This window comes from Phodopus roborovskii, unplaced genomic scaffold (genome assembly GCF_943737965.1).
Source record: "Phodopus roborovskii unplaced genomic scaffold, PHOROB, whole genome shotgun sequence".
NCBI lineage: Eukaryota > Metazoa > Chordata > Mammalia > Rodentia > Cricetidae > Phodopus > Phodopus roborovskii.
In genome coordinates, this window is record NW_026126413.1 from 15960000 (window position 1) to 15970889 (window position 10890).

At 44.9% G+C, this 10890-nt stretch overlaps 1 pseudogene; it reads left to right on the forward strand.

Moving 5' to 3' along the window:
- Positions 1-1360, forward strand: part of LOC127221023 (26S proteasome regulatory subunit 4-like) — a 37208-nt pseudogene extending 35848 nt beyond the window's left edge.
- The last annotated feature ends 9530 nt before the right edge of the window (positions 1361-10890 follow it).

Below are 10890 nucleotides of genomic sequence, written 5' to 3' on the forward strand. Positions count from 1 at the left end.
CAGCTACCACGTCTGCCTGTCTGTTGCTGTGCTCCTACCATGATGGTCATGGGCTCACCCTTCTCTCAGCAATAGACAAGTAGCTAAGACACTAAGAAGTCCATGAGCTTCTGGCTGACTCTGCCTCCTTTCTCATCATAGGAACGCTGAGATTATACATGCAAGCTACCACAACCCACTTTTCTATGTGGGTTATTGGGGTTGAACCCAGGTAATCAAGCTTATGAAGCAAATGATTTTATCTGCTGGGCAATATCCCTAGCCCCATCCTTGGCTTGAAGAAGGAGGGGGGGAGGAGAGGGAGGAAGAAGAGATTTGGCTCTGTGGTAGAGGAGTTGGCTAACATGTCCAAGATCCCTGATTTCAAAACCCAGCACTTGGTCCTTAGCTAGGACAACAGAAAGAAGATGGGTCAAAGTCAGAGGGTGGCCATGGTGGCCATGGTCTTGGCAGATGACAAGAAGGATGACAAGGACAAGACAATGAAATAAGATGCTCTCAAGGGAACCTCAAGTCTGCTTCGACCTCGGAAGAAATCTTTGATGAGAATCATGCCTTTGTGTACAAATCTATGGGCTCAGTACACTACATCAGCATCCTATCATTTGTATATGAGAATCTGCTAGAGACAGGCTGTTCAGTCCTGGTCAACCACAAGGTACGTTCTGAGATAAGGGTGCTAATGGATGCCACAGATCCCCCGGTCACAGCGATGAAGCCCCCCCCCCCTTGCCCACCAGGAGATCTATAAAAATATCGGGGGACTGGACAACCAAAACCAGGAAATTCCTTTTACCTATCCTGAGCATTACGAAGAGATGGGGATAAAGCCCCCTAAGAGGGTCATTCTCCGTGACCCTCTAGGAATAGGTAAAATGTTATTGGTCGAAGCACTAGACAACCAAACTCCAGCCACTTTCTTGAGAGTAGTTGGTTCAGGACTTACTCAGAAGTATCTAGGTGATGGGCCCAAACTCATACAGGAACTGTTTCAAGTTAGTAGAGAACATGCACCTTCCATTGGGAACAAAAGATATATTAGAACCATGGAGGTGAGAAATTCAGCAGTTTTGAAACTGTTAAACCAGTTGGATGGATTTAACTTGGAAGGAGATGTAAAAGTTATCATGGCCACAAAGAGAAAAGAAACTATGGCCACAAAGAGAATAGAAACTTCGGATCCAGCATTTAATAGACCAGGCTTCATTGACAGAAAGACTGAGGTTCCCTGCCTGGTGAAAAAACCAAGAATCGTATCTTCTAGGTTCACACAAGCAGGATGACACTGGCTGATGATGTAACCTTGATCATGGTCAAGGATGACCTCTCTGGGGTTGACATCGAAGCAATCCATACATAGCTTGGTGGCCTTGTGGGAATGTAGAATGAAAGTAACAAAGACTTTTTTTAAAAATCCAAGGAGAATGTTTTTTATAAAGGCACCCCGGGGGGTTTTGTTTCTAGTGGGCCACAGATGCCTTGAGCAAAGTTAATGAGTTTCCCTCCCAGGGAGGATGTGAAACTGCCCCATGAAATCTCTTTTCCAGTTGACTTTTGCTAATTGAGAACCTGTATCTTGGAAGACATTGTGCAGACTTCAGGCGGTTTCCTGTTGGTCAGTGTTGTGCTATTCTCTGCTCCCAATAAAGGGTTGTCCTGGTTTCCTTTCTAATAAATAAATAAGTAAATACAAGAGCCCTCAACCTTTCACAGGGGTCGCATATCAGATATTCTGCATATCAGATAGTTATATTATGATTCCTAACAGTAGCAAAATCACAGTTATGAAGTAGCAATGAAAATAATGTTATGGTTGGGGCTCACCACACCCTGAGGAACTGTAGTAAAGGGTCACAGCATTAGGAGGGCTGAGAAGAACTGCTCTAAAATGATGTTCCTCATCCTTAGAAAGGAAGGACGTTTTGATACATGCCATGACATAGATGAGACTTGAGGACACTATGCTAAGGGAAACAAGAAAAGAGACAAGTACCGTGGGATCCCACTGATAGGAGAAGGTGGCCCAGTCACACACAGAGTGATGGGAAGGTGAGTGGTGGTTACTGGGGACCGAGGGAAGGAGGGCAGCCAATTGTGTGTTGGGACAATCTCATAGGATGAAAAAGGCTCAGAAATGCATCATCACCCATTGCAGGAAGATGACAGTCACTCAGCATATGAATGCATTTACTGTCTAGTTCATGAATGCATGAACTAGAAAGCAGATAAAATAGCAAGTTTTATGTTATATGTTACCACTTAAAATTTTATTTTATGGGCTGGAGAGATGACTCAACAGTTAAGAACACTTGACTACTCTTCCAGAGGTCCCGAGTTCAATTCCCAGCACCCAGATGGTGGTTCATAACCATCTGTAATGTGCCAATATTGGTTTGAAGAGAAAATTGAACCCAAAGAAAGGTTTAGAGAACTACAAGACTGCCGCCAACTAACAATTTGAGCGTCCGTGGAAAGGCTACCATAAATGCCCTTCCAGGATAGTGAGATCAACAACAAACTTATCCATGGAGCCCTCATTCAATACCTGTTGGAAACAGGAGCAAACACCCATACATAAACACTGAGTTGAACTAGAATCCAGATGCAGAGAGGACAAGGCCAGGTTGCAGAAACACATAGAGACAGCTGACCTGAACAAGGAGGAGCTAATGGGCCCCCAGACTGATAGCTGGGAATCCAGCATGGGACTGACTCAGGCCCCCCTGAATAAGGGTCTCAGCCAGAAGGACTGAGCAGTCTAAGGGACCTCAGACAGTGGAGCCAGGATGTATCCCTGGTGCACAAAAGGACCTTGTGGACACATCCCCCATGGAGGGATACTGCCTTAACCTAGAGACAGGAGAGAAGTCCTAGTCCCTACTTCACATGACCTGTCAGATCTACATGACCCCACCTGGATGGCATTCCCCTACATATGGAATTGGGGTGGGGGGATGGGAGGGAAGGGTGGTCAGAGTGCATGTGAGGGGGCAGAGAGGGTAAAAGGGAGGGAGGGAGAGAAGGAGAGGAGGGAGAGGGAACTGGGATCGACATGTAAAATAATAAATTAAATTAAAAAATTATTTTATGTGTATAAATGTTTTGCATACAGTATGGATGCACACCATGTGTGTACCTGATGTCCAAGGAAGCTGCCACAGGGCTTTGGATATATGTATGTATGTATGTATGTATGTATGTATGTATATATATATGATCATTGTGAACAACCATACCGGCGCCTGGGAATCAGATCTAGAACTTCTGAAAGAGCAGCCAGTACTCTTCACTGCTAAGCCATCTCCCCAGCCCCTACACATTATCTTCATTCATTCGCTATAATCTCAATGTATTTGTTTTTGGTTTTGGGCCAGGGTCTCACTATGTAGTCCTGGCTGGCTTTGAGTTTTCCATGGACATGAAACTGGCCCGGGACTCCCAAAGATCCCGCCTGGCTCTGCTCCCTGACAGCTGGGATGAAAGGTGTACACCCCTACATCCCCACTCTTTCCTCAATTAAAAATTAGTTTTCTACTTAAAGATCTATTTCCATCATGACTATGGGAAATCTACCTTTTTAGACCTCAGAAAACGGAGGGCATATATAACTAAAGTTATAATCTGATACTTGAAGGCTAACCTACACTGAAAAGTATTTAGTGACATTAATGCAAATTCATAGGAATTATTTCCTATCCTAATTCCTTTCAATCCAATTAGTTTATTTATGTGTGACCTTGTTTCTCCAGATGGTACTAGATCCTGACAGACTTGGCGAGATAATGACACGCAGGTGTTTGCTCTGGACACGTTAGTTAGCTCTTTCGGCATCATGAAATGTAGTCCCTCTCCTCAGAGACCACAGCTTTAGGTTCCCTCAGAAACGGTTTGGCTCTTATCAAGACCTGGTGACCCTTTAGTCACTGTCACTGTGGCCCTGGTCTGTACCACTCTTTCATGCGCGTTCAACAACCTCGGCTAACGTCTCAAGACAACACGTGTCCTTCTCCTGGGCACTCCCCCCTCCCCTGAGGACTAGCAGCAGTTTGCAGTTCTCCTGACAGGAAGGAAGACTTGATTCTCAGTCTCCAGGTGGACAGGCGGTGCTCAGGTGGGACTGGGTAGATGTGAAGTGGTCCTGGGACCAGAGAGGGCCAGGCCACATGACCCGGCCTGGCACTGAGGGCTAAGGCATGCTTTGGCCTCTGCTGGGTCAGATCCAGGCATGTGAGCCCCACACGAATCTCTGTGTTAGAATCTGTGCCAGAACTCAGAGTGTGGAGGCACACAATGTTCATTCTTTGCAGTTCCCTTCCCACACCAAGACAAGGAGAGGACAAAGATAGCCCTCCCATCCCTTCTTCACCCTCCTAAGGCTTAGTTAAAACCATTGTCAGTGCGTGGCAATGTGCGTCTATAACCCCAGCGCCAGGAATCCAAGGCGGGAGGGCTGAGACTCTGAGGCCAGCCTGAGGCAACCAACAAGTGGCCATGCGTCATCGTCTAAACGTGCTCCAATCCTCGCCGATGGATCAGAATTTATAGACTTTCCTATACACTGCAATAAGCAGGGCAAACAGGACAAGCAGTAGCTACACAGACAATGCTAGACAAACAAGTAGTTGCAAGGTTATTTTTTTTTTTTATTTCTGAAAATATTCAGAAACATAAAATTGTGTACACACACAGAGAGAGGGGGGGAGACACACAGAGAGAGGGAGAAAGGCACATACACACACACACACACACACACACACACACACACACGGGGAGAGAGAGAGAGAGAGAGAGAGGGAGGGAGAGACAGAGAGACAGAGAGGGAGAAAGACACAGAGTGAGACACAGAGACAGAGAGACAGACGCAGAGAGAGAGACAGAGAGAGAGAGAGAGGAGAGAGAGCAATCTATTGCAGGAAGTAGCTTGTATAAACCTAGGGTCTAGGAAGGAAAGACTAACCCTGTATGCCTGTGTGCTGGCCCAACAGGAAGAACCGGCAAGAGCTGACCCAGAAGGCCATGGGCAGGATTTCTTCTTACTTACCGAAGCCTGGATTCTGCTCTGAAGGCCTTGCTGACAGGGTCTATTTTCCTCAGGTCACAGGACAATCTTCTTCCTTAACATCTGTCAAATGCACATGTTCACCATACTTCAAAATGTCTCTGCTGCAAAACCTGGATCAGTGCTTGAGTGCTTGCCTGAGGGCCAGATAACAGGCCCAGGCTGACACATGAAATCAAGCACCCTATCAGGTATGTGTCACCGAGGGCCTGCTACATATCTGAGCCCCTGAGAACTAATTAATGACCCTTGCAGAAAATGTATTTATTAGCATCACACCACACATGAACTAGGGAGACAGATGCATGCCAATCACCAGCACCATCTCACATTCCCAAGCTTTTCAAAACATGAAAGACCTAGCCAGAAATGCATCCCCCTGCCCTAGAGATGTGTGAATCTGAAAGAAGATTTAGAGATGAAGGAAGGCCATACACCCCACACAAAGATCTGGGAGCCAGATCCATCTGAGTTTGAACTATAGTTTTCTTACCTTGTGAACAATGGAAACTTCAGTACAACTGCTAATTAAAAAACAAAAGCAAATTCTTTCATAGCAAGGTGTGGTGGTGCACGCTTTTAATCCCAGAGCTTGGGAGGCAGAGGTAGGTGGATATCTTCCAGTTTGATACCAGCATTGCCTACAGAATTCCAAGACAGCCAGCACTTTTACACAGAGAGACCCTGTCTCAAACAACAACAACAAAAACCAAAACCAAAACACAATAACTAAAGCAGTCCTTTCATCGTTTGTATTTTGCACCCAATGTAATATGCTCATTCAAATATGTCAGTGAGTTTTAAGTAATTTATATACCCATACAATCACCCAAGTGATAAAGACAGAACATGTTCCTTGTATCTGTGTTGCATGGTTTTTCCTGAAGAATCTTCCTTCCTTCCTTTCTTCCTTCCTTTCTTTCTTTCTTTCTTCCTCCCTCCCTTTCTTTTTCTCCTTCCTTCCTTTCTTCTTTCCTTCCTTTTTTTTTTTTTTTGATTTTGTTTTTGGTGACAGGGTTTCTCTGTGTAGTCCTGGCTATCTTAGAACTCAGTCTGTAGACCAGGCTGGCCTTGAACTCACAGAGACCACCTGCCTTTGCCTCCAGAGTGCTGAGATTAAAGGCAAGCGCTACCACTGCTGGCAGGAATCCATTTCTATTCATTCCAGATCAAAGGGACAATGACAGCCGCCCTCCAAATTCGCCCAAGTTTAGCATGGTGAGCAGTTGAGTTCATGAGGGTTACTTATAGGAGCATGGGGATATCACCTGATTGTGGCTACACACACGGAGTGTGGCTTCCAAACTGTGTATTCCTTATCCATCCTCTGGAGCAGCTCGTCTTGTGAGCTTTCTCCTTATGCCATGTGAGAATGTGTTGACAGGTCTGATATAACGGTGGCCTCGAGTAGTAACCACAGCAGTCCTGATTCAAGAGTACAATAATTATGTCCAACCTGTAGGAAACACACACGGCTCCTTCCCACTCAATTCCCTCTCTTCATTTCTGTCTCTATTTCTGCCTCTTCCTGTCACTGCATAGAAATCCATTTATTTTTACGTAGGTGGATTAATATTTACTGAGCAAAGTCAGACAGAAACAAAATTTAAAAAGCATATAAAAATGAAGTCTCTGATGTATCATCTGATAGATGTCACATTAAGGCGGAGAGAAGGGATTAGAGTTGAGTGTTGTGTTTCTTGTTTTGAGTGAGATGGCAGGGAATTACCTCCCCTGAAATCAGAGCCACCTCTGCCCTCCACGAGCCAATCCACGAGGGAAGACTGACCAATCCCTGAGCAGTAAAGTAGTAACCTCCCCTTCTAGGGGTGTGAACTTTCTGGCCCAGCTTAGCCCAAGGCAGCTCCTTCCAGGGAGTGGGGAGGGTCTGCCCCCCCCCAGCACACGGAGAAGCCAATCAGAAACGAGAAATGCCTCTCCAGGCGCCTTAGTACTGAGACAACGTTGTAATTTCCCCCAGGGCAGCCAATCAGCTCAGTCTGAGCCAATCCCAAGCCCATAGCTGGGCAGGTTTGGAATTCCCCAAGCCCCTCCCTCTTGCCAGGCTACTATAAAACCCCCTTCCCTCACTTCTGGAAGTCTCTCCTGCTCTGCTCCTGTAGCTATTGCTATTGTCACGGAGGCTGATGCCACCAGTTACCTCGAAAATAAAGACTTTGTTTTTGCATCGGAATCGGTCTCACAGTAGTGATTTGGGTTCCAGACTTTGGGCTTAACAGCTGAATCTATGAATCTATGTATGTGCATCTATTACACATGTGTATAACATATATTTTATACAGATGCCTGTGTGTATACACCTGCTCCTAACATAGTTTTTAAATGATTTACTTTTTTTCTCCCTGTGCATCATTGTTGCATCTGTGTGAGGATGTCAGATTCCCTGCAACTGCAGTTAAAGACAGTTCTGATTTGTCATGTGAGTGCTGGAAATTGAACCTGGTTCCTCTGGAAGAACAGCCAATGTTCTAAGTCACTGAGCCATTTCTCCAGCTCTGCTCCTAATATAAACAGAGAAAACATCTGGTTGCTTATCAAGTTTCCAGGAAATAACATGGAATTTTAAGTGCTTTTTATTTGATTTACATGTTTCTGTATTGTTTGAGTTTACAACTTTTTAAATATGTATTTTTTTTTTTTTATGGGTACGGGTACTCCGTCTGCATGTCCAGAGCCCTGAAGGCCAGAAGAAGGAACTGGATCCCCTGGAACTAGAGGTACAGACAGTTGTGAGCTGCCTTGTGAGTGCTGGGAACCGAACCCAGGTCCTCTCTAAGAGCAGCCAGTGGTTTAAATGCTGAGTCATCCTCCAGCCCATTGGAGTTCTTTTAAAAATTCTCTCTCTCTCTCTCTCTCTCTCTCTCTCTCTCTCTCTCTCTCTCTCTCTCTCTCTCTCCCCTTGCTACCTATGTATATCGATCTATCACCTGTCATGTATCTGTATCATCTATTATCTATCATCTATCTATGGTGTCTCTCTGTGTGTTGCATGTGTATTATTAATGCAGTGTGTATACACCATGGCACTTGTGTGGAGGTCAGGGGACAACTCTGTGATGTCAGTTCTCACTCTCTAGCTTTGCATGGCTTGTGGGGATGGAACTCAGGTAGGGAGACATGTGTGGGAAGCTTTACCAGCGGAACTAGATTTTCAGTCCTCGTCTGAATGTTCTTTTAAAAATAAGAATGAAATATTTTCCCTACAGCAAAACTATTTTAGAGATGAAACAGAACACGTGAAAACTGCACAAGGCTGCGTCTGTGCAGGGAGCTGTGGTAGGCCCTGCTGTGAGCGCTTGGCATAGACTTTCTCCTTTAATCTTCACAAACCGGAATGCTGACTCCACAGAGATTTTGGCATCTATGCAGTTTTGCAGTAAGAAGACCATATTTTATGGGCAAACACATTTTAACCTCTTTAATATAAACGGCTAGTCAAAAAAAAAAAAAAAAAAAAAAAAAAAGCCTTACCTTCTTCCTGCAGCTGAATAGAAATGTACTGTTCAGGGTTTCCTGTCTGCTGCTAAAGATACACAAGCACTTTATATGTAAATTGCATAAAGTTTCTGGAAGTACTTAAAATAAACGAGTTAGGTGACTATATTTTTTTAATGATGTTCTTTAACTTTTATTGATTCTTTCTGGAGTTCACAGATCGATCTCACTCAATCTCTTTAATATTTTGCATCTGTCCTCTGCCCTTTTCAACACTCCCCACCAAAGCAAAACCAAATTAAAAAAAAAAAAAAAAAAAAAAAAAAGCCAAACCAAACAAACACATAAGAGAAAGAGAAAGGGGGGGGGCGCAGATTTTTGTCCTAGAAGCTGTAGCATGGCCTGTTGAGTGACACCGTTTACCCTTTAGTCCATTCATCTCCACTGGCTTGAGGCCTCTGCTACGCCACCAATAATGGGCTCCCACTAGGGCTCCTCTTGGATATCCTGTTGTTGTCCTGCGTCATGGAGACCCTGCAGTTTTGGACCTGTAGGTTCATCCCCTTCACCTACTTCAGCAGTTCATAGATGAGGTGGATGTTGGGGTGGGCTAACTTGGCCCTGAGTGGGAGCTGGGTTGGTCAGCTGGCCAGCTTTCCCTCACCATCACTACCCAGACGGCTCTCCAGCACTGCCTTGGTTAGCTCTCCCGGAGCAGCAGGCAGCAAGGAGTGGGGTCGATCCTTCTGCTCTCAGGTCTTCAGATCCGGCTGCCCCATGCTCACACCCCCAAGGCCAGCTCCGCTGTTTTGCCCAGGTGGTGTACAGGGCCCACTCTCCGTGTGTCCGTGTGCTGCCGCTGGTGATGGGCAGGGCTAGTTTTCTCACTCATGTGACCTTGGGGACAGTCAATGATCAGGGAAGACATTATTATCCCCACACAGAGCTAAGGAACCTGAGCCATCTATGTATGTAAGTTTTGAGGCCCCCCCCCCTGGTTAAAACACCACACAGACTCCATTTCTTGATTGTCCAGAGGTGAGGCCATCTTCATGCTGACATGATCTAGCTGCACCAAATGTCTCTCTGCTAGTCTTCTGGCTCCTTTCAGAAGGCTGACTTCCTTTTCAGCCTAGCAGAGGCATGGCTGCTGGTTTCCAGGCTTCAAACTATACACAGTAATGCCTGGGGTGGAGACTTGTCCTTTTTGTTGCTTGTTCTTGCAAACTAGGACACCTTCCTTGGAAGCCCTTAGTAAATCTCTCCTCATTCATCACTATCCAGAATAATTCATAGATTGTTTCCAAATCCATAATGGGCTAGGGAAATAAAATTGCCTAGAGGTGACTGCATATATGCTGACATAATTGGATACAATGCCTGTAGGTGACTCTGGATACATGGGTTTCTGTCTGCAAAGACTAAAGGGGAAGTAAATGCAGAAGATTAGGACCCTGGGAAGATAGAGTCAAGGGTTTAAGCCGAGGCTAAGCAGTGGCCTCTCTAAGCCGAAACATGGCCCTCTGCTGAAGCTTTACTGAGATGAGATGGCTGGAAAGGATCTCAGCGTTATCATGTAACCCTGTAGACCACAGAGATGATGGACCCAGGCTACTAAACTGCCTATGCTTTTCCCACTGTGACTCAATTGGCTCTGCTTTTCAGTAGACAAGAATGCTTGAGGGATATCTTTTCATAAATTAGTCTGGAAGTATTAAATTTATTTATAGGTTTTGCATGATTGATGTTAGAGAGATTTCTTTAAAACTCACAAATCCTTCAAAAATACTTTTTTAATTTTAAGATGTTTCAAAAAAAAAATCTTTAACACGGTTCTGTATTCGCGTTACTTTAAATTGCTTGTTATTATTGTCGCCATCATCATTACGGGTGGGCTTGCTCACGCCACAGTGCCCTGTGGAGGAATCGGAGGACAACTCTCAGGGATTGGTTCTCTTCTTCCACCATGAGATGGTGGGGATCAAACTCAGGCCATTGGGACTGCACAGCAAGCGCTTTCCCAGCTGACCTATCTTGTTGGCTGTGTACTAGGTTTTTAGAGAAAAGCACACACACGAAACAGAAAATTGTAGCTACAGTTGTGGCTTTCTGTGTATCATTCTTGGAAGCTGTTTCCCTTTTTTCTTCACCCAAGGAAACCACACACTGTTGAATTCAGAGTCTGTTTTCACGTTGATATTTTTATACTACTATGCACAGAGCCAGAAAAGATGTGTGGCACTGTTTTGAACACACACATGCATTTAAATGCTGGATAAGGGTTAATCTGCAAACTTTCTTCTGCAGTAGCACTTTCTGTTGGTTCTTAGTTATACCTGTTTTGTATACTAGTATGCAGTTTTAGTCTACATATC